The 27,735-nt window shown below is 39.6% G+C and overlaps 1 protein-coding gene across 3 annotated transcripts in view; it reads left to right on the forward strand.

The window, feature by feature from the left end:
- Nucleotides 1–27,735, forward strand: part of snx25 (sorting nexin 25) — a 208,500-nt gene that overhangs the window by 4,127 nt on the left and 176,638 nt on the right. The window contains exons 1-2 of one of the 3 annotated variants that reach the window (XM_052020394.1): nt 14,125–14,301; nt 14,596–14,988. The gene's annotated coding sequence lies outside the window, so the exon portion shown is untranslated. Of the gene's footprint in view, nt 1–14,124; nt 14,302–14,386; nt 14,989–27,735 lie in introns of those variants that run through there. The other 2 variants (XM_052020395.1, XM_052020393.1) reach the window with 2 other exon arrangements.

Raw genomic sequence — 27,735 nt, forward strand, 5'->3', positions numbered from 1 at the left:
CCACTTCCAGTGACTTTACTTAAATTCCCTTCTCTGGCAAACAGACTGCAATGGGGGTGAGACCATCAGCCAGCCAGCAAGGATTGTTTGGTAGGAAATTATTCAGAGTGTATAGGAACCTTTTCAAGAAGGCGATGCTGTTGCATTCAATTATTACTATTTCCTTGTATCAAATATGCCCACAGCAATTGGAGACTGACCTGAAAGGCATGCACATCCAGGCTCGAATGCAAATTCAAATACTCCAGGAATCCTGTAAAATTTCATAAGTTATCAAAAAGCCCTGGACAGACCTCCATAGTTCCTGGTTTGTTAGTCAGGTGATAGACAGTGCCTTTAGTTTGGAAATAGATGGGATGGTTTGGGTAGTATCAATGGATCAAGGTAAGAATTGACAGACTGGACTGTAGGTGCTCCTCCTTATAGTCATTCCTTCCTTCTTGTTGCGGTTCAGCTCTCCAAAGTATATGCTTAACTTCTTGCCCTTAATTTTCATATTTCTTTCCCAAATATTTATTCTGTACAAAACTACTGATCCTGTGGTTCATCAAAACTGTCAAAAAAGGACTGAAATGAATGAAGTTAATTGAAAGCTACAAATAAAAACAGATATTCACATCTAAAAAAATTAGTCTTAACAGGTTGCCCCAGGCTGAACCTAAAATATAAACCTCCAGTACTTTTATCACAGGTTATCTATTTATTATTCCTGTTTTCAGATCTGATGTGAAGGACCACACCTGAGAGCACATTGTTCTTTCATTAAGTGATAGCACCACCTAATTTACATTCAGCTGAAATCTTGATTCGGAGCTCAAACACACAAACAGACCATATGTAGGCAGATGGGATTAATTTAGATTGGCATCATGGTTGGCATAGACATGGTGGGTCAAAGGGCCTGTTTCTGTGCTGTGTGGTTCTATGTTCTAATTGTCTGAAATGGAGGAAAGAGCTCTACAAACTAAGTCAGGGTGTGGTTGTAATTTTTACTTCTATTCTAGTGTGGACTTTACTGGTTGAACTGGATTTGTTCACCAACACCAGTTGCCCTCAGACAGTAGTGGCTGGTCCCTTGAACCACTGGCAGAAGTCAGTATAGTATTATTTATTCAAAAAACAGACAGCTGGAGGAACTCAGCAGGTCAAGCAGCATTCGTTCAGGCAAAGGGGTGGTTTCCCTGTGAGATTATCTCTCAAGGCGACCATCCATTTGTCTCCACAGATGCTGCTCAACCCATTGAGTTCCTCCAGCAGTATATTTGCTCCAGATTCCAGCATCTGCAGTCTCATTGTGTGTCTGATATTCTTTATTGTTGTGTCAAGAAATCTAGTGAGCACAGTCTTATATGAAAGGGCAGTTATGTGTCAACCACATTATCGTGGACAAAGATCGTCTTTGTCTGATGGAGTAAACATAGCAGAAAATCATTGCCATTTAAATTAAGTCAATTAAATAAGTCTGAAATATCAATAAAGGACCAGGACAATGCTGTAACAATATAAAAACACATTTTGGTTTACTAATGATCTTTAGGAATGGAAACCCACTGTGCTTACTACTCTTGCCTATATGTGAATCTAGACCCACAGCAACGTGGTTGATTTGTAACTGCACTACGAAATAGCCGAGAAAGTCTGTCAGTTCAATGCACATCAGAGATGAACAATCAGTGCTGGCCTTGGCAATGGGGCCCATATTATTGCAAATGAATACAAATGAATAATGTAAGATACCACCTCTCCGCCCCGCAATCCTGTAAAGCGCAGGAACCTTGATATGGGTAGCTGCAGTTATTAATGCTTGAGGTATCGTTGGAAACTGACTGAGTCATGGCACAGTAAATTTGATTATGCAAATTGGGTGATATTTAATAACGTAAGTTGCATCTAGTGCTATGCCATATAATTGAGGAGAGGATATTGTTTTGTGGGGGATGAATAATTTTTTTTACCTTTCCTTGATATAGCAACCTATAATTAGGGATATTAGAGACAATACCCTTTGCATACTTGATGTCCTGATTACATTGTATAAGACTAAATTACTCTACAGTTATTTGGTGTTGAGGTGGAGGGATGGGTGGGCAGAGGTTGTTGGGTACTGCAATTCTATGAGGTCTAAGTTCAACCCAAAGATAAAAGAAACTTGGGCCCAAATAAAAACAGAAAGCATCAGAATTTTATATGTTGGCATCGTATTTTCCACCCAGCCCTGAGAATTCATAAAGAGATTGCAGTATTAAATGGGATTGTCACACTGATAATAACAACATCAACGCCTCTTTGAACTTATTGTCAAAGCAACATGGGAACTGTTTCTCAAGTTAATTCTTGTGAACGTCCGAGTTTTGTCTTTAGCTTGAGTTACTCAATGCCAAGCAGCATGTCACCTGGGGTATTTCACCTCAGAGGAGGTGGTAATGACATTAACCATTTTTATGTTTTCCATGTTAGAATGAAATATTGTAGACGGTGAGTGAGAACAGAGTCTTGCATAGGTCTGGTATTCTGCACCCTACTTCTAACTCTTGATGTGACTTTAACATTTATTGGCTGGACTCACACCATGGTATCTGGAACTGTACTCTGGGAATGGGAGAAAATCAATGGGGAAAAAATACCATTTAATCTTTCTGATTATGTTAGTTTAAAGCCTGTTTTGATTTCTCATGTAGATATAGCCTTAAGTTGATGTAACATGCTTACAATGAACTTCAGTTAATATATTGCGCAGTTGTTTCATAAAGACCAATGACGAAAGACTGGTATGTGTTGTATTTCAGTATCTACGTAACCAAGATCAAGTCATCAATGTACTGTGAACAGCCACTGTTGGACCTGTTTTTCAGATGAGACATTAAATTAAGGTCCTGTCTGCCTCACTTAAAAGGTCCCACAGTGCTATTTGAAAAAGGGCATGGAATTTCTTCCTTTTGCCTATTTTAAAATCTCAATTAACATCACTAAAGTAGATTGAAATAAAAACTAAATTCTAGAAGTACCCAACAAGCCAAGAAGCATTTGTGCAGAGAGAAATAGATAATTTTTCAGATCGATGACATGAAGCATTAACATTGTTTTTCTCTCCATAGATGTTTCCTGACTTGCAGAATATTTCCAGCATTTTCTGTTTTTATCTCAGAGTTCTAGCGTCTGCATATGTTTGTGTGGGAGCTTGCTTTTCACAAATTGGCTGCTAAGATTCCTTGGATGACTTCAGCTAAAATGGCCTTAATTGGCTGTGAAGTGCTCCAGAATATTCTGAGGTCGTAAAAGGCACAATATAATACATGATAATCTTATGAACATTTTTATCTGTTGAATCATTGTATGAAGTGGTCTTGTACTGTATTCTTTTAACTAGACTCAGCATTGTACTTGCTGAGTGTTTCCGGCATTATAGTTTTATTGTTTGAACTATTTGTACAAATGAGATTTAACTCCAGAAAAATGTCAATAATTGTAGCAGAGGTTTCTTCCTTTTGTAAGAGGCTAATTGGTTTCTAATGAGTTTTAAGAAAGAATTTTTGGACTGCACAGTGCAGGAAAATACATCCTTCATCACTTAAAAAGAAATGCAACTCCTGTTTTCTTAAACAATGCCACTAGGTGGGGATCAAGGTTCAAAATCGTTCAAAAGAAACCACCAACTCAAGCCTAATCACCATCTTCACAAGATCACAAGACAAGGGAGCAGAAGCTATCATTCGGCCCATCGAGTCTGCTCCAAGGAAAGGGAAATAGAAATGAGAAATGGGGAATGGGGGAAGAAAAAAAACCTATTCTAATCCCAATTTCCGGCCTTATCCCCATATCCCTTGATATCCTGACTATTTAGATATCTATCTATCTCCTCCTTGAACGCCCCCACTGATCTGGCCTCCACTGCTGTACGTGGCAAGGAGTTCCACAAATTCACCACCCTCTGGCTAAAGAAATTTTTCCTCATCTCTGTTTTGAAACTGTACCCTCTAATTCTAAGATTGTGCCCTCTGGTCCTGAACTCACCCACCAAGGGAAACAGCCTAGCCACATTTACTCTGTCCTTTCCTATCAATATTTTAAATGTCGCTATGAGGTCCCCTCTCATTCTTCTGTACTCCAGCGAGTACAGTCCAAAAGCCGACAAACGCTCCTCATACGTAAGCCCTTTCATTCCTGGAATCATCCTCGTAAATCTCCTCTGAACCCTCTCCAACGTCAACACATCCTTCCTAAGATGTGGAGCCCAGAACTGCGCACAATATTCCAAATGAGGCCTCACTAGTGCCCCGTAGAGCCTCATCAACACTTCCTTACTTTTATACACTATACCTCTCGAAATGAATGCCAAACATAGCATTCGCTTTCTTTACCACCGATCTGACCTGGTGGTTAACCTTTAAGGTATCCTGCATGAGTACCCCCAAGTCCCTTTGTACTTCCGTGCTTTGGATTTTCTCTCCTCCTAGATAATAATCTGCCCACTTATTTCTGCTTCCAAAGTGTACAACTGCACATTTCTCTACATTGAATCTCATCTGCCATTTCCTTGCCCATTCTCCTAAACTGTCTAGGTCCCTCTGCAACCTTCCTATCTCTTCAATACTCCCTACTCCTCCCCCTATCTTGGTGTCATCCGCAAACTTAGCCACGAAACCATTTATTCCATCATCCAAATCGTTAATGTACAATTGAGTAAATTTATATAACAATTCAAAATAAAATACATTTCAAAGAGATTTTGAATTCAAAACTGTTTTGCTGCATTTGCATTCTTTAGAAGTTCTTATTTGAATGAGCTTGTTGATGGCAATCAGTGGCACCAAGGTTTAGATTGGATGGCGGTGCCACTAAAGAACAAAGTAAGGAATCCAAGTTCTTCTTGAGGTTGTTTCTGGGTTTGCATCTGGCATTCGCAAAGTTACTGGATTTGAGTGAACCTGTAAGTGCAGACCACTCACTTTTTCTTAAACTGGAGGCCTTTTCTTTTGTACAATTATCTTCCTATTTGAGATGTAAATGATCTGAACTGTATTGGATATAAACATTACTGGAATATCTTGATGAAAATGTTTCAAGCTGATGTGGTGAGTGGGAAACACCATTAAGTCACCACATCTGGATTTATTCAACACTCTAAATTTATCTTCATTATCTGAATTCAGTAGCAGCATTTGAAATCCCTCTTAGGCAAAATAGTCAAAAATCTCAGAACATACCAACATATAAAATGGAAAAGTAAAATAAATAATAAGATGTTCTGTTGCTAGTCTGCTTTATTGTTCTGTTTGGAACTATTTAATTGATAAAATATACCTTTTTTATCTGCCTATGTGCAGAAGTTAAAAGAATTTTAGTTAACATTTATAGAATAGATAATTTGTTCCTGAATATGGTTTCCCAAAATGTGTTATTGCGTGGACTCTTTAAACCAGACTTCATCCCTGTCACTCTCAATGAAAACAAGCTCAATGGGATTTCTTCTCTGTTCTGATAGGTGAAGATAGATTCAATTCCCCTTCCTTCAGTTCGCTGTACTCCACCACTTTTATACGCCCCTTTTCTTCTGTTCTATTTGTCAGGATGCTGGATTGTTTATATTAGAAATAATGACTATTTTATAAATCACAAATTAAAATCTAGTTCAAAATAATTTAAAGGGATTTTTAATAGCAATGGAGAACATGAAATTTAACTATTAGTAAAAATATTTTAAGAATTTCTACGATCGTTGCATCCTATTTAACTGCAAGATCAGCAGTCTCTATGTTTTACTTAAGCAGAGATGACAGGCTTGAGCCATTTTTAAATTGAGTACTGAGAAAGAGTGAACCAAAATAATTCCTCACGGTTTATGTCTTCTATATCACTTCTGTATTAATATGTCACAGTGCCTCTCCATAGCATAAAGTGTTCATATTGCTCAAGTTAATTTGTCCTCTCATTTCTCCTTTCTTTAGGCCTTCTGAGTCTTAATAGCTCTGTTTAAATCTGATGTTCAGAGCCTTACAAATTGAAAATCATTTTGAAAAAGAAATCCAGCTATTTTAGTTAATGGTATTTTTTTCCACTTAGGTTAAAATTATGAAAGGTAACACACACTGCATCTCAGTGTCTGAGTAATCAGACAACAATTGGATGAAGCTGCAGTGACAGAAAGAAGAGTGAGCCACCCTGTTTGATTCTTTACCTGGTGCGATTGGGGAAACATAATTAAATACAGGCAAGAGCTTCTAATTAGGCTGTATTGAGGTATGGATGACGAAGAAAGGCCGTTTCCTTCTTTAAGATTTCTGATTAAAGCTATGTTGAAAAGGATTTGCCTCATCAATACTATTGTTGGAACGTTATACTGGCAGTAAATCAACAAATAATCCAAGAAAATTGTGATATTTTGTGGATTGTTGCAGATCACCTCAGAGAATTTCTGTTTCAGTAGGGCTTCTGATGTCCTTTAATCATTTTCATATCATATTTAACAATCAGGAACAGATATAATTGTGCGAGTTGTAATGGAATCTATAATGTTACCTACATCACCTATTAAAGATGGCCAGCTACCCTTTTCACATGACAACAACCTTGCCGGGCTGGTTCACATCCAAGAAAAAATCTTTGAAAATCTGTTTATTTCTAAACACTCGCTTCATAGACAAGGCAATCTTTTGATCACTCCTAGTCTTCCTGGGAAAGTGGAACTCGACTATTTTCTTATTGTTGCAGGCAGTTTGATACAACTGAACGAGTTGCTAAGCCACATCAGAAGGCAAGAGTTGACAATATCAGAGTGCAACTTATGTCAAAAATCCTCAGCCAGATTGATAAAGATGCAAAGTTTCTTTTCCTATAGGGTGCAAGCGAACCACTTGGGATATTGCGACAAACCTTCACACACACTTTCTTTTAACTCCATTTCCTTTAAAGAAAAACTCTATTCAAGTTCTTAAATTGTCAAGCTGGGAGCTCACAATTTCTGGATTATTAAACCTGGCTTCAGTAGCTTTGGTCCAGTGATGAAAGATGTAAGCATTAGCTTATTGTAAAGGAGGTAGAGTCAGGTTGGCTTATGTATGATAATGTTAACATACCAAAATATTTAGAAAGAATGATGAAATGTCTAATTAATGCAAAAGCACATATTCTGGAATTAATACACAGCTCCAAACACTGCTGATTCTTAATGGCCTAAACCTAGGTATTACCCAGTGTAAGCTTAACTGTACAGCCAGAAGTTGATTACTAATCTGTGCCAATTTAGCTGATGAGTTGTCTTGGTGATATGGAACATTTGAAATCCCGAAGATAGTGTGGTGCCTCAGGCTAGGTAGTGGAAAAATTCTATCTAGGTTCCTGCTCATGATTGTTAACTAACACCTTCTTCTGATAGAAAGTATATATTTATGGTTGTCTGTCAGGCACTTTGGATACCAGAGACCAGACGGTTGTGGATGTTTTGGAAGCATACCTCAACCATCATCAGCAGGTAATGTGGGTGGGGGAGGGAAGGGGGAGTGGGCAATTGAGGGTGGAATGAACACACAAAGGTTTACATTTTGACCATAAAATTTACAATCACAAGTGCACAGCATATTTTACAGCTGTATTTGTGCTACACTTAATTCCATTTATTTGGCCTTCTTAATTTTTTTCCTTTTAAGACCATAAATTATAGGAGCAGAATTAGGCCATTCAGCCTATAGAGTCTGCTCCACCATTCAATCATAGCTGATTTTTTTCAACCCCATTCTCTTGCCTTCTCCCCATAACCCTTAAACCCTTTACCAATCATTCTCTGCCTTAAATATACCCAATGACTTGGCCTTCACAGCCTCTGTGGCAATGAATTCCACAGATTCATCACCCTCTGGTTGACGAAATTCCTCATTATCTCAGTTTTAAAAGGACATGCCTTTATTCTGAGGCTGTGCCCTTGGATCCTGGATGTTCCTACTAATGGAAATGTTGTCTCCAATGTCCACTCTATTCAGGCCTATTCAATAGGTTTCAATGAGATCCCCCCACATCCTTCTGAACTCCATTGAGTACCAGCCAAACACTCCTCATACGTTAAGTCTTTCATTCCTGGGATCATTCTTGTTAACTTTCTCTGGATCCTCTCCAGGATCAGCACATAGATATGGGGCCCAAAATTTCTCATAATATTCCAAATGTAACAGCATAAGGAATAGCAGGATATTGCCACTTGTCCGCTTACACAGTGAATTCCAAAGATTCAACATCCTTTTGGTGAAGAAATTTGTTCTCATTGCTGAACTTAATGCATGGCCCTTTTTTGAGGCTATTGGTTTTGATTTATTATTGTCACATGCACCGAGATACAGTGAAAAGCTTTTTGTTTCTGTGCCATCCAGACAGATCATTCCATACATAAGTAATGTTACGGACTCAGTGAAAGTCCCTTTAAGATAGAGAGTGTGTGTGTATGTGTGTGTGGGGCGTGCTTACGTCAATAGAAGATAAAGGACGTAATGACGTTGTTGAAGAAGTCAGAAGAAGAAGAAGAAGAAGGAGAGAGAGAGAGAAGGGAGAGAGACACCAGCCTGCTTGTTTTCTCTATCGATGGATGAGAAACAATAACTGTGTTTGCCACTGAAATCCATGTATGGAAGTTGGAAGTAATCCGGTGGAGTTCACTTTGTTGCTGACCTGTAGAAGGAAACAGGTATTTGTGTGTGGACGACCACGGTTCGGATGCTTTTCGGGGTGAGGAAGTCACTACCGAGTAAACACTGAAGTGTCGTTTGGGTTCCATCGTGGAACATTTGGATTTCGTATGTACTCTCTCTATGTTTTTCTACATCTACATCTTATCTTCAGACAACGGTGGTTGTTGAAGAAGCCCTTGCTCATGTTTCACCTTATGGCTTGCGGAACTGAACTTTAAGAACCATTCCGGAACTGGGAGTTTTGGACTTTGTCACACACACACACACGAAGAGTTTAGTTTTGGGGTTAACGTTCGAGGTTTAACATTTTTGAATTCTAACATACTAACATTTTTACTTTTATTTTACGTATTATCATAAGTAGTGATTAATAAAATAGTTTTTAACACTGAATCATGCTCAGTGTGTTTCTTTTGTTGCTGGTTTGTGACAGTAAAAAGGAAAACAGAATGCAGTATATAGTGTTCAGTTACAGAGAAAGTGCAGTGCAGATAGACAAGTAAAATGACGAGGTAGATTGGGAGATCAAGAGTTCATCTTTTAGCGTATTATAGACACCACAGCTGGGGTCAGCATCAACTCTGCATCTAGCCTGTCAAGCCCCTTTTGTATGCCTCAATGAACATATTGAAACATATAAAATCTCCTCGTATTCTTCAGATTTCAAGAGAGTACAGGCCTAGTCTGATTAATGTTTTCTCATATGACAAGCTTCTTACTTAGGAATCAATCTAATGAACCTTTACAGGTCTTCCCCGGGTTACAAACACCCCACTTATGGACAGCCCGTACATATGAACATATGGGAACTCAGTTTGCAACAACATTTCCAACTTGTGAACTGTCCACGTCATTAACGGATCACAGGAACACTGCACTCCCTCAATCACAAGCATATCTTTCCTTAGGGAGGGAGACAGATGCGATCTTAAAAGGACTCTATATAATTGCAGAAAGCCACCTCTACTCTTGTAATCAAATCATCTTGCAATAAATGCCAACATATCTTTTAACTTCCTAATTGCTGTACTGAACCTGCTGAGTACCTTTCAGTGATTCATGTATAATGACACTTAAGTCCTTCTGAACATCAAATCCTTCTCAGTCTCTTACCATTTACCATGCTCTGTCTTTTCATTTTTTCTACAAAGAAGTATTTACCAATTAATTAATTGCTTATTTCTTTTGCATTTTAAAACTATGATTGATTTCTTCAAATAAAGGATATTTCAAAACAGCTAATGGCAGTATTTCTGCCACCAGATGTTGCTCGTTCACAGTAATTGCTGGGAGATTACCCCTGGGCACTGAAAATGTGCAGTAGAGACTAGATGTCAGCTCGATAGAACTACACATATTTGTATTACCATGTAAATAGGAAATTGATGTTGCCCAACATATTTATGAAGTGAAACAGCAAGAGCTATTTTACTAAAACATCTTTCTAATTGTTGTTTGTTTATCTTTAAGTAACACTTGCTATTTCTCAGTTGGATTTTTCAGATAGGCGTCTTTTAAATACATATGAAATATAACAATTAGTGAAATGTTTTAATTTGTAAATATTTTGAGATTCTGCATATTTTTCTAATTCAGCTTTATACTGATATTGTTCGTTATCTCATTTATATTTAGAAAGTTGTAGGAGAAATTCAAATCTTTGAGTACAGAATTTTTGCTATAACTTTCAGAATGCATAGTTGTTTTTTTTCTAATCGTATTTCATTCATCCATTGTACAGTAAGAAGGGAAGACCTAAAGCTAGACTTGCCTGGATTAAATAAAAATTTAAATTAACAAACCATTTGTTATTTTGTTTTTTTGACAACTAAAAACCTGACAGAATGTAGAATGCAAAGAGAATTTGAAAGATGATAATAAGAAGGACAAAGAACATGGAAAAGAGGTAGATAAATAAAAGGGGACCCATGTAATCTTGTAGAAAGATAATTAAAGCAATGGTGGATCATTTTAGAGTAAAAAGAGCTTCTTTTGCAGACTGATATTGAATGAGTGTTTCACGTTTTCACAAAAGAAGAGAATGAAGGCAATTATCATGGAGAAGGGATTTTTGACACTCCAGTACGGTCATGGTTACTTTTACAGAAGGTAGCTTTGTCCAGGACAGAATTAATTCTCACTCAGGGAAACAGTTTAATAAGAAATACTCAGCACAGACTTGTTAATGACAAATTGTGTCTGATTGATCTGCTGGTTCTGATGAAATAGCAGAAACTGTTAATAAAGGCCATGCAGTAGATGTTCATGTGGGCTTACAAAAATTATTTGATAAAGAACAGTGTAATAGACTTTATTGGAAAAGTAGGAACACATAGAATTAAAGAAGCGGTGATAATTTGGATGTGTAATTGTACAGTTAGGCCGCATTTGGAGTATTGTGTTCACTTCTAGTCATCACAACATAGGAGGAATGTGATTGTGCTGGAGAGAGTGCTGAGGAGATTCATCAGGATGTTGAAAATCAATAAAACTGCAGACATTGGAAATCTAAAACAAAAACAGAAGATGCTGGAAATACCCAGCAGGTCAGGCCGCACCTGTGGGAAGAGGTACAGAGTCAACATTTCAGGTTGGATAACCTTGTTTACAGTTTATCCCCATGGTCACTTCGGTCTTACTCTAAGAGAGACATGCCCCTCCCTGTAGTTTTATACTTCTCCTTTGTCTCCTTTTCAGTTCTGACAAAGGGTTTCTGACCTGAATCATTGACTCTGTATCTCTTCCCACAGATGTGGTCTGACCTGCTGATCATTGCCAGCATTTTCTGATTTTGGTTCACCAGGATATTCTCTGGATTGGAGGGATTAGTTATGGTGAGAGATTGGATAGGCTGTGCTTGTTTTCTTTGGAGCGAAGGTGACCTAATAGAAGTATATAAGATTAGTAGAGGCATAGATAGAGTATATCTTTCCTCACAGTCGGGTATCAAAAATAAGATGGCAATGATTTAAGGTCAGAGGAATGAGCTTTAAAGGTGATCTGAGTGGTATGCTTTTTTTACACAGAGAGTGATTGCTATCTCACTGCCAGAGGAGGTGGTGGAATCGGATACAATTTTTACATTTCAAGTGCATTTGGATGGAAACTTAAATAGGCAAGACACAGAAGAATACAGTCCTAATGTGGTCAAATGGGATTAGCATAGCTGGGTGAAAAACATCAGCATGGACATGGTGGGCAGAAGGGGCTGCTTCTGTGCTGTATAACTCTATGACTAGGCTAGAAGACAGAGAGAATTCCCTGGTGTTCCCCAGAGTTCAGTACTAGGGTCATTTCTTTTTCCTCATTATATATGAATGACTTTGACTTGGATATAGGTTTTTAAGTTTGTAAACGGTGCCATTTTTGGCAATGTAGTAAATATTGAGCAGATGTCAGCAGACTTCAGGAGGACGTAGACTGGTGAAATAGGCAGATGTAAAGCTGAGAAATGTGAAGTGATGCACTTTGAGAGGATCAATATAAGGAGGCAGCATGATCTAATTAGCACTATCTTAAATAAGACAGAAACCTAAACATCAAAGGTGACAGGTTAAGTACATGGCATTGTACGAAACAAGGATGTTTTGCTAAATCTTTACAAATTGTTGATTAAGTCTCAGTTTAGAAAGCTGTGTACATTTCTAGACACCTCATCTCAGGAAGACGGTCATGTCTCACACAGGGTATGAGCAAGATTTATCAGAATAACACCAAAGGTGAGAAATTGCAGACACTGACATAGTTTTCTTTGAAGCAGTGGAGGGTAAAGAGGACACCTAATAGAGTTAGTCAAAATAAGGAGAAGTTTAAATAGGGAGCAAGTTTTCTTGGGCAAGTGAATTGGTAACCCAGAGGTCAGTGATTTAAAATAATTAGCCAAAAGAAAGAGAAATTGGAAGCCCAACCTGAAAGACAGTTTTGTATAGATTCTATTGAAACTTTAAAAAGGCAATTGGATATGCATTTGAAGAGGACTAATTTGCAGGAACTTAATTGCATTGTTTCAATGAGCTGGCGACAGGCAAATAGTCTCTTGTGAATTATCTGATTGTCTTTTATTCTGTGGGATTCTGTACTTTTATGGAATAAAATCGTTCATCAGAATTTTGTGAATGAACAAAGACTACTAAAATTAATTTATGCTTCCATAGAATTCCTATTGTAAAAAGGCTCAACACACTTGTTATTAAAACCTCCCTTCCATTATCTATGATGATTCACTCTTATATCTGTATATTTTTGAACTATATGAATCACGTACCTTTACGCTTTCCATTCACTCTTCCTTTATACATCCCTATGATTTAGGAAGTAACTGTTCCTAGAAATGTAATTTCTGGAACTGAACATTGCATTGCACTCAAATAACTTGTTAATGCTATCATGACATTGATGTAATTGTTTATGGATCTCAGCCACAGCTTTTAGGCATTTTCTCAATCGAATTGATACTCTATTTGGTTGTATGTAGTCATTTGTAAATGTGGTGCTTTAGCTTCTCAACTGGTCTCCTGGGAAAGTTAGTAGGATGGTCCACACAATTTAAAAAGCCCCCACCAGGAGAAACCAAAGCTTATTAATGGCACCTATAGCTCCTCATCTCTTAGTGAATTCCAGGCTGCAGGAGTACTTGCTGGGGGACGCACTGAAGCTGGATGCAGCCAACACAAGGGCTCGGTGGGGAAGGACTAGAGTTTAGGGTTCTTCAGCTACTGGAGAGGGAGGGGTGGGGTCAGACAAGAAAGCCCCTTAAATATTGTAAATATGGGATTGGGGTATCATCCCAGGGAGCCTCAGGAGTAGCATCGGTGCTGTTTTTTTTATATAAAAAGGTAACACTCATGATTGATCCGTACACGGATGTAAAGGTTTGCACTGTTTGATTGTTGTATATAGTTTGTTTTTTTATGATGAATAAAGTTTATTTTGGAATAAAAAAATTTAGTTACATATGAACACCCCAATAATTTTATTCACGACGAGAATCAAACCAATTTTTAATTTTTAGTTTGACTGGACCGCCCATTTCTCTATAATCGCAATTTCCCTCGGGCGAAGGTCTTGTAAATTCATTAGTTCAGCTGATAATCGACTCATGCTCAATGCTAGTCTGTTAGCCCCGATAAAAATAAAGCTATGAATTCATAAACCTTAATCCAGCATTTAATTAAAGTTTGCCTTGCTGTTTACATAATATTATGGCGGCATGTCATTTTAAACATGTCCTAAGGTTATGGCTTTATCGACGCCGCATTGGTTTCCATCGAACCCACCACTCTTAACCCAGTGAAGGCAGAAACAGTTTAATCTTTTATTATTTTTAAAAGCGCCCTCTTTCTGTGAAGCAGAATCCCAGCCTGGTGTTCGAGCAGCGATTGGACCCAGAGAGGTTTGGACCTTGCCCCTTTTAAGATGTGGTTTCCTTTCCGGATTGCGCTGACGCTGAGGCACAGGAAATTGGCGGATTGAAAGTGACGGCTCGTCATCGGTTGCTGTCGGAAAATAACACCTAGTCTTGATGGATATAAAGAAGAAAAAGAGCAAATTTTCGGACTTGGGCTCTTTCCGTCCTCTCTCCCCCTTGATGGAAGGTAGTTGGGCGGCATCTCAAACGTTAGGACTGGAGGTTTGCAGCAGAATTTGGACACATAGACATGCTCGCCCCCTTTAAAAAAACCCTGGTCAAGAATGATCTGAGAAACAGGAGGAGACTCGCGTTTACAAAAGAGATGACAAATCTCTAGATGTAGCACTAAAGCAAGTGTAGGTGACGGTGGGCTGTTCCTCAGAGCAAGCGACAGTCCCGAAAAATATGTAGAATCTGCATCATAAAACGAGAGGATTGGCTGCCCTTCTAAATATGTTGCATCTGTAATTTTTATGGATGGTTGTCAATTGTATTTTTTTAATATCTTCCTAGGTGCCGCGGACCTAATCCCCGAGTCTTTATAAGTGCCTTCTACATGTTTGCAAGTGTTATGGACGTGGATGTGTTTAAGAGGAGGAGCAGGTCAAGCTTGTTTCTGCTGGAGGACATGCGATGGTCACTATGTGTCCTGATGGCAGACGCGGTTACTACTTTCTCCTGGCTGGACTTTGCTTCTTCGCGGCTTCTTGCCTCCACTCCGTGGAGGAGTCTTCGTCCCTCTTCGCCTGGCTTCTCGGCAAGCTCCTCTTCTACTTGGCGCTGTCTGTGAGCAGCTTCCTGCTGGGCACTTTCCTAGTGCTGGCCAAGCAAAACAACCTCAAGACGCTGCGCTTCCCCAGAGAAGAGAGATCGTTCGGAGTGTCCCAGTTGTTGCGACAACTCACGGTAAGTGTTTAATTGACCTGTTCACCGTTCACACACACACACACGGTTTAAACCAATATGGTAATTGGCATTAGCCCCAGAAAGAAAAGGTTTTTTAACCTAAAAAAAAGTAATATATCTATTTATACAATCCTTCTCTGTCTACTTCTACATGATCTTTCTATAATCACTTTCTTATAGACACGCACAGTTTGATCTTGGATGCATTGCCTGCAAGGGTGGTGGAAGCCGATGCAATGACAACTTCAGTAGAGAATTTCTTGGATACCTGAAGGGGAAAATGATGCTATGGGGCAGAGGGGCAGGGAAGTGGGATCAGAGAACCATCACAAGCACAAGGGGTGGAATGATGGCCTCCTGTTCTGCATCATTCTACAGTACTGCTATCAATATGTGATTAATAAAACAGTAGGAAACCAGTCCTGCCTGTGATAGCCTCCTTCTGTTATTGATTCTTGGCTTCGTGTCATTTGTGTCTGATTGCTTTTAGATATGATCAGATCATTGCAGCTGTAATATTGGCTCCATATGCTATCACACCTGTGAGTGATATTTCATAATGGCCTACAATGATCTGAGCTAGTGTGGGAATACTGATTAATTTCTGACAACACCACCTGGTGTAGACGTGATGTTTATTTTGGTATCAGGGTATATTTTGTTCCAGGCGGATTGTGATCTGGTACAAATATCTGCCTTTCTCTTTTGCCTCCTTCATTATTTATTCCCCTTCTTGCCTTTTCTCTTTTACTCCTCCTTTCACAGCTGTTGTTTGGTGATTTCTTATCTCTTGTCCCCCTTTTTCTGCCTTTCATCAGTTAAGTTCTGCAGGTAGACATAAAATTGCAGTTGATATTTCATTTTGAATGATTTAAAGCTGGGAGAATACAGCTGTATCAGGAGCCAGGTGCCTGTGTTAATATATCTGCAGCCTTTTGATTCCTGGAGTTGCTTTGCAGTGTAAGCAAGTTTCAATGAATGGAGAAGCCCCAGTGAGGTAAATTGAAAATGTTAGGGTACTATTATAAATATGAGCTGTAAATTGTTGTCCCGTGACAAAGCCAGATCATTTATTTTTGTGGTTTGCAAAGTTGGTACAAAATATTTTGGTGAGCTAAGTGGGCTATAATGAACAAAATGGCACTATACAGTGGTTGTAGGGAAATAAAAATTGTTTTGCAAGTTTTCAATATACATTTGGAGTTTCTTGTTGCTCTCTTAATAAATATCCAGTTTTGGGACTGGTATGAACAAAACTTCCTTGGGTTTGCTTCAAAATTGATAAGTTAACCATGACTTTAGTGTATTTTAATTTTAGGTCAATGTAGGTAAATATTCCTCTGTAACTGAACAAGGTATTTGCAATGCCTTTAACACAACAGAAATGTCATTTTCTTCATGGTATGGTAGTTTAACATGTCATTCCAGAGCTGTGAGTGGGAAAGCTTTTTCCTTTTGCAGGTGATTAATTTGCAATGGCATTGATCTTGATCTTCCAGTAAGATGTTCCAGGCATGTGACTGACCTGTTAATACCACCAAATTGTGTTTGAAACCTTAAAAACAAAACTGCAGATGATGAAAATCTGAAATGCTGCAAAAATCTCAGTAGGTCAGGTAGCATTTCGGATCTGTAGAAGGAGAAATGGTCAATGTTTCATGTCTGTGACCCTTTGTCAGAACTGGGAAAGAGAGGTATACGTAGATTTTCAGTAGGAGGGAAGGTGGGAGAGGGATGTGTAGAACGAATGGAATGTCTGTGATAGGATGAGTCAAAGTGGCTTAATGGGGACAATTATTGGTCCATTAAGCAACTAGGTCTGTATAATGAGTTGTTAGCAGTCTGATTGTGGAATTGCCTGGAGGATTAGATTTGTGCATGGAAGAAAAAGGGGGGAAAAAAACAAAATGGAAAGTGCTGGAAAAAAATTAAGCAGGTCAGGCAGCATCTGTGGAAAGAGAAACGGCTAATGTTCCAGATGAGGGATCTTTCATTAGACCTGAGAAGGAGAAATAATTTAGCCTGGGTAGCAGTGAAATGTGGGTAAAACCAAGGGACTTTTTGTGGCTGATGTAGTTCTGGCATACTGGGACATATTCAGTAGGAAAGACTATACAGAGGGAGGAACAGGGACAAAGGATGGAAGGTAGAAATGGGTCTGATTATAGATAGGAAGAAAGAGTGAGTGCAAGGTGCCTTCATTTGCAGGGTGGGAAATAGCAAGTTAATGAGAAAGAATCCCAAATGATGGGACTAAGAATTGGCTGAGAGCTCTATCACAAATGGGGAATAGTAGGAGCTAGGATTAAGAGGGTGATAGGACACATAAGAGTTTTAAAAAAAAAATGTGAGGCAAGGCTGTAAATAAAGAATAAAAACTTGAGGGACTTGCAAATAAACATGGGGATTTTGAGTTCTTTATGTTGGGGAAACAGGAAGCAAACAATAGAATGATAGTGAAAGAAACTTGGTGTGGGATGTTTGTGGGTGGAAAAGTTTTGGGTAAATTAGACTGTATTGGAAATGATTTGGCAGCCTTCCAGGAACATTATTTGAAAATTCAAAGCATGAAGAAGATGTACATTGACTTCAGCAGAGAATAAAAAAACTGCAAAGATGTTATTTTGGTGATAGAAATGAACTGGGTTTGTGAACGTTGCAAATACTTGCAGGGATGAATATCCTCAGAGGCAGGGACCGATATCCACACAGGGAGGTTTGATCATGCTACTTGGGAGGGTTTAAACTAAGTTGGCAGAGGTAGGAAGAATATTGCAGCAGGTGGCAAGACAAATGTAGAAGATATATCAAGCAAATCCAGTTGACAGGCAGGTTAGGGAGCATGGGAGGGCTGGCAGGCTCAACTGTGTTTACTTTTAATGCAAGGGACCTTGCAGGTAAGTCAGATGAGCTTGGATCAGCAGTTGGAATTATGATGTTATTGCAGTCATGGAAACATGGTTGAGGAAAGGACAGGACTTGCAGCTTAATGTTACAGGGTAGAGAAGTTTCACATGAGACGGGAACGCAAAAGAGGATGGGAAGTCGCACTACTGATTAGGGAAAACATAATGGCAGAACCTAGAGAGGATGTCCTAGAGGGCTCATCCAATGAGGACAAATGGGTAGAATTTAGGAATAAGGGAGGGGCAGTCACTTTGCCAGCGTTGCACTACAGGTCACCGAATAGTCAGCAGGGATTAGAGCCACAGATATGTAAGCAAGTTGCAGAAAGATGTTGGAGCATTGCGGCTATGGTAGTGGAGATATTTCAACTTTTCCCCATATTGACCGGGATTACCTTGGTGCAAAGGGCTTGGATGAAGTGGAATTTGTAAAGTGCATCTAAGAAAGTTTTTTGAGGCAGTGTATTAGAGAGCCAGGGCAGTACTTGCTATTAGGAAATGAAGCTGGGCAGATGGTGGAAGAATCGGTGGGAGAACATTTTGGGAACAATGAGAATTCTGTAAGTTTCAAGGTAATTATAAAAAGGGATGAGGTTGGTCCTCAAGATCTTGAGGGAAGGCTGATTTCAATAGCATAAGAGAGGACCTGGTGAAAGTAGGTTGGGAGCAGATGATTGCATGTAATACAACAGCTGATAAGAGTAAGCCTTTAAAAGAGTTAGTAGACCATAAGATATAGGAGCAGAATTAGGCCATTGGGTCTGCTCTGCCATTCAATCATGGCTTTCTTTTTTTCAACCCCATTCTCCCACCTTCTCCCCATAACCCTTAACCCCCTTACCAAATCAAGAACCTACTAATCTCTGCCTTAAATACACACAATGACTTGGCCTCCACTGTCCTCTGTGGTGATGAATTCCACAAATTCACCACTCTCTAGCTGAAGAAATTCTTTCTCTTCTTAGTTTTAAAGGGACATCTTTATTCTGAGGCTGTGCCCTCAGATCCTAGACTCTCCCAATGGAAACATCCTCTCCACATCCACTCTATCCGAGCCTTTCAGTATCCAGTAAGCTTCAATGAAATCTTCTCCTATCCTTCTGAACTCCATTGAGTACAGGCCCAGAGGCATCAAGGCTCCTTGTATGTTAAGACTTTCGTTCCAGGCATCATTCTTGTGAACCTCTCCAGGGCCAGCACATCCTTCCTTAGATACAGGGCCCAAAATTGCTTACAATATTCCAAATGCAGATTGACCAAAGCCTTATAAGGCCTCAGCAGTACATCCTTGCTATTACGTTCTAGTCCTCTCGAATGAATTCAGTTTGGAGTTCATGGTCACCATGTTCTGGTAGGGAGAAGGCTAAAATTGGCAAGGTTTGGGAACCTTGATGGCAAAGCATATTGAAGGCTTGATCAGGGGAAATAAAAGGAACATGGCAAGTATAGGCAACTGGGATTGAGGGAGTCTCTTGAGGAATATAGAGTGTGTAGGAGAAGACTTGAGAAAGAAATTGCCAGGGCAAAAAGGGACCATGAAATATCCTTGGAGACATTCTATAAGTCTATATCAGGGGCAAGAGAGTAGCTAGGGGAAGACTGTCCCATATGGCGTGCTTGCTTCATAGGTCAAAGCATTCAATATACAAGTTGGGAGATTATGTTGCAACTTTACAAAACACTGGGTTAGACTGCACATGGATTAATCTGTGCAGTTCAGGTCACCACACTGTAGGAAGGATGTGATTGCACTGGGAAAAAGTGCATAGGAGGTTCACCAAGATGTTGCCTAGATTGGAGGAAGTTAGTTTTGGGGAGAAATTGGATAGGCTGGGCTTGTTTTCCCCAGAGCAAATGAGGCTGAGAGGTGACCTGAGAGAGGTGTATAAAAATTGTAAGAGAATAGTTAGAGTAGATAATGAGTACCTTTTTTCCATGGTAGTGATATCAAAAACAAGTGAGCATAGATTTAAGGTGAGAGGAAGAGTTCAAACACAATTTGAAGGGATAGTTTTTGTTTACACAGAATTATTGATATCTGGAATTTATTGCCAGATTGGAAGGTGGAGTCAAGTACAATCACTATGTTTAAGAGACATTGAGACACCAAGTTAAATAGGCAAGGCATGGTAGGATATGGACCTAATGTGGGCAAATGGGATTAGTGTAGATGGGCAAAAAAGTCAGCATGGACATGGTGGGCTGAAGGCCTATATCTGTGCTGTACAACTCTATAATGTTATGAATATTTAGTTCACCTTGAATGTAGAGCTTGGGAGATGGATGAACTGAGAGTGGAGATATGCCATTACTGGTAAAAGGCAAATAGATGGCTTTGGGTTTTCAATTTCAGCTGATGCCGGTGCTATCCTAATATTAGGAGATATTGTCTGCAAGCTTTTAACCCACAATCCACTTCATCGTTGAACTGTCATTCTATATGATGGCTGTGGCACCATTAGCAGATGACTGTCTGCAGATTTTGACATTAAGGTTGTAAATTGTTTTGAGAAATTGCACTGTAGCGTCAGGAGTGGCTCTTGCACCTATGGAGTCAAAATACTGTGGTTTCAATACGGAAGAAGTCTGTGTAGGATGACTTTTAGCTTGTAATATCAACCACATATTCCTTGGCAGAAGACAAGTCTTAATCCAATGGCAAGGGTGTACCAGGGTAATCAGAAATGTATGCTTCTCTGCAGATATCTACCATTGTAGTCCAAGTAGTGAATCCTCTTCATCTGCCTGGTTTTCCATTAAGATGAGACTTGGGGAACAAAAATCTAGGCTGACCTTCCAGTGCAGTACTGTATTGAGGGAGTGCTGGGTTGTTGGATTGATCATCTTTCAAAGAAGATGTCAAGCCACGTTACAATTTGTTCTTTGTAAACAATGTAAAAGATCCTAAGACAATATTTCAAAGATGAACAGAGAAGTTGTCTGCCCAACATTTATACTGTATCCCAATCAACAATACAGAACCATTAATTCATTTTTAGGTTGCTTTTTATGGTGGCCTGCTGAATGCAAATGATGTACTGTTTCCTTATTACAAAGTAATACTGAATGGTTGGAATAAAGTGCATTGGGCCCAGCTGAAGTTCTGAAAGTTATGCTACAAAGGCATAATTTTTGTTTTGAAGGAGCTCTGCCATTTAGGAAAAATCATGACTGTATTAATGCAAATTTTAAGTTGTTGTCTTACAGAATTCATTTTGTTGGCTATATTATGCATTTTCATTGTGCTTGGATGAAGATGAAAAAGTGTAATCTTTATCTCAGCAAGCTTGTTTTTCCCCACTTATGAGCCAAATATTACATCAAGAAGCCTGTAGTGAGGGTTAAAGTGACCATTTGTGCAGTACAATTAGCTGTTTGATGTGATTGTCAAGTGGAGCCTCTGAATTTTATCCACATTCCTTTGAGTGAGATTTGATAAATAGTGACAAATGGCAGGCAGTTTTGTGTAGCAAGTTCATGGTCACAAGGAACAGTGTAAGGCATTCAGAAGCTATTTTACTTGTGCCTTAACAGCTGATTGAGAGAAAAGACATAACTCCATGGCCTGACTTCAAATTTGTCCCAGAAATGAAAGGAAAGCATATAATTCAAGTATCTAATTCCTTTTTGTTTTTGAAAGGTAAGCTACATATCCTCGAAGTTCCCAATGGCTTTGAATACATCCTTGCTGCAAAACCAGTTGCTGATAATCCCATTCTTGTTTGTTCAGCCACTAATGGATAAAATCCATCGTGCTTTTTGAGAAAGGTGCAGGTATCTCTACATCAAACCCTTCACATCACTCCCCCCTTCCTGCCCCACAGCGCTCCCAAAAGGTGGTTAAACTGCTAAGTGAGATGAAATCTGTTCTTTCTGCAGGCAGTGGTTATGTTTTCCCTGGATATATCTTCTTGGAGAGCATGGTATCAAAGTGTGATGAAGTCTTTGGTTTGGAGATTTCTGCAGCTGTTGTTGTTGCTGTTGTTGTTCCATTGAGACTACCCCTGATAGTCATCCTTGGTGCATCATTGGGGTCCCTCCCTCAGTGGTTTCCTGAATTTGAGCCGGAATCTAAGCATGCCTTCCAATCTGTACATTGAGAATGACGGGTCTGGATACTGGCAGATTGCCTTTGAGCTTTTTGGGTGCAGTGACTGCCACATTATCTGCATTAAAAATGTGATTGCATCACTGTACTCCTTTGGCTGTAAGATCTCTTGTTCTTTTCCTCTTGCCCTTTCTCTTTCCCCTCTAATGTGTAAATATACCAAAAGGTTTGCATCCTTGTCATAGTGCTGTGTGTAAAGCTGCTATGAAATGTAGAATGAGGGATGCATTTAACATAGTGCAGGCATGTAACCATTCAATCCTGGCTTTACAGTCTGACCCAATCCAAAATGCTGCTGTAGAAAAGGTAACATTAATTCTTTGGGCTTGGATCCAATTTGTTGCCCTGATCCTGAGGAGTGTTCAACTCCTGTAAGATTATGTACTGCACAGAAGTCCCGGCATTGTTTTTTTCAGATTCATTATTTAACCTGGATTGGTCCTTGGCATGACAGTGGTGGGTAGAATGAGGGATATATAAAGGGCTATGGGATTACAAATTGTGGTGGAACACAGTTCTGCTCATGGCCCATGGATGTCGAATTTTAATCTGTGGGATCTAATCTAAATCTGTCTCAATTAGCATGAGGGTGAGACTTTCTCTCGACAATTGTGATTGCTCCTGCCAGTGCTGTCAGGCATATGTATCTCTGATGGTAAGAAAAAATGAAGGTGAGGTCATGTTGTCCTTTTCTTCACTACCTGTCACAAGTCCAGCCAGGTAGCTTTTTCAATATATTTGACCTTGCTGTCCTCAAGTACTACTTTTAAGTGGTGTTCAACATGGAGTGTTATTCAACTAATTCACCAGCTAAGGGATGGTGGATGTGGGACTCAGCTGGAGGGTTCCTTCCTGCATGTTTGGCCTGCTGTCATGAGACTTCATGGGATCTGTAATCAACATTGTGGACTCCCAGGGCTTTTCCTGCTGCCACCTCTGTCATCTTGGCGTGCGACAGGCCGTTCTTGAGGGTGGTGAGGAAGGAGGCTGGAGACTTGGCCTGAAGGTGTAATTCTGTCAATGTAACTATGTTCAGCAAAAACAAACTGCTGGAGGGACTTGGTGGGTCAGGCAGCATCTGTAAAGGGAAATGGGCAGTTGATGTATCAGGTTGAGACCCTTCATATGAACTCAAGTGGACTGAGTCCAGATGAAGGGCCTTGACCTGAAATGTCAACTGTCCATTTCCCTCTACAGGTGCTGCCTGTCCTGCTGAGTTCCTCTGGCAGTTTGTCTTTTGTTCCAGATTCCAGCATCTGCAGTCTCTTTGTCTCCAATATAACCATACTGATCTATCGGGTTGAAAAACATGAATGAGTAGCACAGTCTGTTCTAGGAAGTTTATATTTGAATTCTCTATTCAATGTTGAATTGGATACTGAAAGAAATATAAAAGGAAGGAAATTAAGATTAGATTAGGGGAGAGAGGGAAAACAGAAGGAAGAATATTTTTGTTTAATAAAAGACTCAAACAGAAGTCTTCAAAAGATGAGACTCACTATACCATTAAAAGCCAAGGTCTAACTTGCTGCATAGGTTTAGTCCATATCAACAATATCCTTTTCAGATCTTCATATCCATTGGTATATTTGAATGGGAAGGTTTTTGCCTAAATGCCATTTTTGTGCAGCTTGTGGAGGATTGATACATTCAGATGGTTATTTTGGGATTTTCAAGATCATGTGCTCTTCTTTGCTAACCATAAATTGTATTTCAATTTTTCAAAAGACGCTGGCCATTATTTTGGTCTTGCTTTTATTTTCATGGTAAAATCAGCCCCTTGTTTTTTGATCATCATGTGCAAGAGAACACATTGAATAAATTGATACCCTGGAATTAGAATAACTCCTTACTGAAGGGCTTGCTGTGATTACCTTACTACAGTATTGTAATATGATTGGATAATGATATACAGCAGCTGAACAAAATGTCAGTACATCCAGGTACTATCCATTAGTGCCATCATTGCACATTGTTCTCATACCATGTATTGCATTACATTATCTGATGGCTTGCCAATCACTGGTGTGACGTTTGCCTTGTCTTTCCTTTTTCAAAACCATGCTTCATTGATTCTTTGATTGAGCTGTAATATGGGTCCATCAAATTCCTGTAGGAATGAAACTGAAGACCTGCCTGGTGCATGCAGTGATACTGCTGTTCAACTGAACAGCTTGTGTTTGGATTCTGTTTTGCGTACTAAATTTTTAGTAACTTGCCAGTTCACTTCAGAATTCTGTTGAAGCACTTCTGATGATGATCTGAATATCTCAAGAAATTCTTCTTTTTCCTTCATCCCCCCCCCCCCCCCCAAAAAAAAAAAGTTGTATTTAATCAGGCACAACATGTTTATGCACAAACATCTGAAGCTGACTAATAGCTGCCATTCTAGAAAAATGCATTCAGTAAATGCAAACAGTAATTCTTTATCAATCTTGCTCTCCATTTGCTGTATTATTTCTAATCGAGATGCAATCTCTTTTCCCTTCTTCCTGCTTTGGGTTGCAAAATAAAATTGGAAGGAGAATTGAATCTACTAGGTTGGTAAGGTTAGTGATATATGACAGAATTTTTAATTTTCCATATTCATCTGCCAATCTTTTTCACTATCTTCACCTCTCTGGAAGATGTAGAGTTTTGTCTGGGTATGGGTTTCACACAACCTGGTTGTCTTCTGCTGCCATGCAGCAACTAACATTTTATATGGCACCATTATCATAATGAACCCAGGCAATGACTGCTACCTGGCTATCTACCAATGAAAACAAAACTCCATGAAGCCAGACTTCTGTTCTCACCCCACGTGTGTACACTGCCACTAGGGTTTGCTGAATAACTGATAGAATTAGAACCTCTGGCAGATTTGTTTTTTCTATTTGTGTACTGTGCTAAATATTGTTCCTCTATTACATCTCAGCTGAGATCTGACTTCCTCCTCTGCAGCTCTGCACCTTGCTTTCTGTGCCATTATTTGTAGTGTATATTAAGCTGCTAAAGGTATTGATGTTGTTAGTAGCATAGTGATTATTGTGCTACCCCAGTAAGCTGGAGACCATTGAGTTTAGTTCCCATCCTGGCAGCTAGGGTATTTAAATTAATTAGTTAAATCTGGAATAAAATGCCAGGATTGATCATGTGGATCTTAAAAGTGCCATTGCCCAAGTATGCTCTTTAGGGAAATAGATCTGCCATTTCTAACTGATCTGGTCTAAATTCAACTCCAGATCCACAACAAAGTGACTGACTCTTAAATGCTTTCTGAAATGCTCTAGCAAGCCTTGAAGTTCTATCAAAGGTTGCTGTGCAGAATTGGATTATCTTCACATCATGGCGTACTGTGGTTTATGACGATGACATAGTAGAGCTGCTGCCTTCCAGCTCCAGTGACCCAGGTTCAACACTGACTTCTTGTGCTATATGCATGGAGTTCACACATTCTCCCAGTGACAGCGTGGTATACCACCAAGTGCTCCTGATTCCTCCCATATCACAAAGATGTGCAGCTTGGTTGGCGAATTGGACACTGTAAATTGCACCTAGTGTTTAGATGAGCGGTAGAATCTGATGGGAGTTGATGTGAATGTAGGGAAAACAAAATGTGATTAGTGTAAAAGGGCAGTTTGACAGCTGGTGTGGACTTGATAGGTTGAAGGGCCTGTTTCTGTGCTGTATGACTTTTTAAAAAAAAAATGTACTGTTTAAAATTCCCAGGCTGCTCCGACAGCATACCACAAATCCATGACTTCTACCATCAAGAAGGACAAGGGCATCTGTAGGGGAACATCATCACCTGCAGGTTCCCCTCCAAGTCGCACTTCATCCAGATATACCATAGAACCATATAGCACAAAACAGGCCCTTCGGCTCACCATGTTGTGCTGTCCGTCAAACCACCCTCACACTATCTAACCCCTTCCTTCCGCATATCCCTCTATCTCACATTCCTCCATGTGCCTATCCAACAAACTCTTGAACCTGTCCAATGTATCTGCCTCCACCATCACCCCAGGCAGTGCATTTCCATGCACCAACCACTCTCTGGGTGAAAAACCTCCCCCGACATCTCCCCTGAACCTCCCACCCATAACCTTAAAGCCATGCCCTCTCGTCTTGAGCATTGGTGCCCTGGGAAGGAGGTGCTGGCTGTCTATTCTATCTATTCCTCTCAATATTTTATATACCTCTATCATGTCTCCTCTCATCCTCCTCCTTTCCAGTGAATAAAGCCCTAGCACCTTAAGCCTGTGCTCATATTCCATACGCTCTAATCCAGGCAGCATCCTGGTAAATCTTCTCTGCACCCTCTCCAACGCCTCCACATCCTTCCTATAATGCGGCAACCAAAACTGAACACAGTACTCTAAGTGTGGTCTAACTAGAGCATAATGGAAACGTATTGCTTATTCTTTCATTGTAGTTGGGTCTTAATCCTGGAACTCCCTTCCTAAAAGCACTGTTGGACCAGTTTCACAAGAAGGATTGCAGCAGGTCAAGATGATGGTTCACCTGCATCTTCTTGAGGGCAATTAGGCAGAGGCAATAACTGTGGGCCTTGCTGGTGACTTTCAGATCCCAAAATTAATAACATTTCAAATGCCTTTCAAGTGTGAGGTTTCTGCCTCTGCCTCACTTCCAGGCAGTGAGTTTCACACCCCACTTGTGAAATGGCAATTTTTCCTCAAATTCCCACTAATTTATTATCAACATCTCTTGCAAGGAAACAGGTCTTTCCCATCCACTCTCATAACGTTATATACCTCAACTAACCCTCTCTCCTCAAACTATAATATTCCAACCCTGGCAATATCTTAGTGAATTTTCTCTGGATCCTCTCCACTGTTATACTTTTTCATATGGTGTGGTGGCCAGAATTACACACTTCCAGCAGGACCTTCCTGCTCTTGTACCCCAGCCTCAGCTAATAAAAGAAAGTATCCTGTGTGTCCCCCTCCCTCACCATGGTACCTTCAGGGCTCTCTCTGCTCCCTCAAGCTTATAAAATGAGATTTGTCGTGCCATTTCAAAAACATTTGATATATGCAGAAACTAAGAGGTCATGCTGCTTGTCACTGCTGAGCACTAACTTCATTACCATATAAGGAAATTATGTAGTACGTTCTGAAAAAGCAATTTAAAAATAATTTATTTGAAATGGTTTTTCTAGTATGTCCTCAGTTTAGTTGAAAAACTCACTTGTTGTAACTGGAGTTTTCTTGTGCTGGTCAAAGGGAGGAATGGGTGGTATGAATCTTAAAATATGATGTTTCCTTGGCTTTTTTCTTTAATATTCCAGGTTCATGCTGCAGGGACTGGTACAGTAGCTTTCAAAATGGTGACTACTATTGCTGATTCCTACTCAATATTGCAAAAAAAAAGTCCACAAGATAATTTAAAAACTGAGAGCTACTAATATTCTAATCTATACTAAGCATGCAGCATAAAGGGAACTGGAATTCCAGGCACACACGTAGAATATTTTTAAAGCAGCATCCTAAAAATACTTCTGCCAGAGCAGCGTTGAACATTAGCAATATGTATAGCAAGAGAGCAATGTAATAAACTCGCATCTCTGTACGATAAAGATGAACTCTTGATTTCTCAATCTACCTCGTTGTGACCCTTCTACTTCATTGTCTACCTGCACTGCACATTCTATGTGACTGTAACACTATATTCTGCATTTTTTTTCCCCTTTTGGTCCTACCTCGATGGTCTTGTGTATGGAATGATCTG

Source organism: Pristis pectinata, chromosome 7, assembly GCF_009764475.1.
Source record: "Pristis pectinata isolate sPriPec2 chromosome 7, sPriPec2.1.pri, whole genome shotgun sequence".
In the NCBI taxonomy this organism is placed as follows: domain Eukaryota; kingdom Metazoa; phylum Chordata; class Chondrichthyes; order Rhinopristiformes; family Pristidae; genus Pristis; species Pristis pectinata.